The sequence below is a fragment of the Chrysochloris asiatica genome, unplaced genomic scaffold, assembly GCF_000296735.1.
Source record: "Chrysochloris asiatica unplaced genomic scaffold, ChrAsi1.0 scaffold00046, whole genome shotgun sequence".
In the NCBI taxonomy this organism is placed as follows: domain Eukaryota; kingdom Metazoa; phylum Chordata; class Mammalia; order Afrosoricida; family Chrysochloridae; genus Chrysochloris; species Chrysochloris asiatica.
Genome location: NW_006408564.1, coordinates 9,520,464 through 9,522,719, shown reverse-complemented (window position 1 = coordinate 9,522,719; position 2,256 = coordinate 9,520,464).

The window sequence follows — 2,256 nt, the reverse complement described above, 5'->3', positions numbered from 1 at the left end:
AGGTTATTGAAAATACCATGGCTTGGGTCAGGTGCACCTTAATCCTTAAGCTGACATCTTTGCTCTTCAACACTTTAAAAATTGAGAAGAAGTTCTTTTAAAGGTGAAAAAAAAAGTTAAGGTTGTCCTTAATCACCCAATTGGAGGGATTTGGACCCATATTTGTACCCATTCCAAAGAAAAGTGACTTGACAGAATGCAGAAATCATTGAATAATATCATTAATATCATATGCATGTAAAATTTTGCTGAAGATAATTTAAAATCTGTTGCAGATGTACTACAACAGGGAGCTGCCAGAGATCCAAGTTTTATTCAGAAGAGGACATGGAATAAGGAATATCATTGCTGACATTAGATAGCGGTTGGCTGAAAGCAGAGAATACCAGAAATATGTTTACTTGTGCTTCACTGACTATGCAAAGGCATTTGACTGTGTGGATCATAACAAACTAGGAATAACACTGTCAAATGGATATTGCAGAACACTTAATTTTTCCCATAAGGAACCTATATGTAAACCAAGAGGCAGTTGTACCAACAGAACAAGTGTATACTGAATGGTTTAAAATCAGGAAAGGTGTGAACCAGAGCTGTATACTTTCATCATACTTATTCAATGAATATGCTAACCAAATAATCCAAGAAGCTGAATTATATGAAGATGACCATGGCATCAGGATTGGAAGAAGACTCATTAACGGCCTGTGATATGTGGATAATACAACCTTGTCTGCAAGAAGAGAACTTAAAATACATACCGATGAAGATCAGAGACTACAATATTCAGTATGGATTGCTCCTCAATTAAAGAAAATGAGAACCCTCACAAGTGAACCAGTAAATAACATCATGATAAATGGACAAAAGACTGAGGTTGTCAAAAGATTTCATTTTGCCTGGATCTACAAGCAACACTCATTGAAGCAGCAGTTAAAACAAATCAGATAATGGATTGCATCAGGCAAATCTGCTGCACAAGACCTTTTTAAGGTGCTCAAGAGCAAAGATGTCCGTTTGAGGACTTCCATTTGCATGATTCAAGCCATGGTATTTTCAGTTGCCTCATATGCAAGTAAAAGTTGCATAAGGGAGAACATAGAAAATCTGGTGCATTTCAGTTATGGTGCTGATGAAGAATATTGAAAATGCCATGGATTTCCAGAAGAACACACAAATCTATGCTAGAGGAAGTGCAGCTAGAACACTCATTGGAAGCAGGGATGGCGAGACTTTGTCATATCTCCAGCATGTTATCAAGAGGCATCAGAACCTGGAGAAAGTCATCATGCTTAGTGAAGTGAACAAAACAGATGAAGACCCCCCTCCCCCAACAAAACAGATCAGCACAATGACAACAATGGGCTCAAACATAAGAAGAATTGTGAGGACAGCGCAGGACCCGGTAGTGTTTGCCTCTGTTGTGCATAGGGTCACTATGAGTAGGACCCCACTGAGCGGCATCTAACAACAACAACTAACTCCCTTTATGGTGTAGAATAAGCACTGAACTGCCAACTGCAAGGTCGGCAGTTCTAATCCACCAGCCGCTCCTCTGGGAAAATGATGAGGCTTTCTGTTCCCATAGAGATTTACAGCCTCTGAAACCCTTTTTGGAGTTGCTGAATTAACTTCAGCCCCATGGCAGTGGGTTTGGTTTTCTCTGGGGGTTAATAATTGCTTTTGGTAAGTGCTGTCAAGTCAGTTCCAACTTAGAGGGTTCTCAAGGAGCAGCTGGTAGGTTTGAACCACTGACCTTTCAGTTAGCAGCTTCGTGTTTATCCAACAGTGCCATACCACGACTCTAATAAACACCGCTGTTGTTGTTGTTATTAAGTGCTGTTGAGTCCGTTCCAATTCATAGCAACCCTGTATAGGGTTTCCGAGAAGTGATTGGTAGATTTGAACTGCTGACCTTGCAATTCAAACTGACACTGCAGTCAAGTGAACATCTATGGCACCACACCAGGACTTCATCGTCCCTAGTGATAGAAAACTGTAAAGTCAAACAGGTGCACTGCCTGCTCAAGGTAACCACTACTGAAAGACAAACAGGAAAAACAGTAAGGAGAAATTGAGAGTGGAATCACACTTGTAATTGCAGTCCAAAAAAGAAGTGTTTTGTTTTTGTTTTTAGCATTCTGTACTTTGGAAACCAAGTCCTAAATTTAATAGAAACTATTGCTTAGGTCAGGTTTCCAAATTGTTTCTTTAATATTCATTCCCTTAACTCTTAAGACATACTAAGGAAAGCAG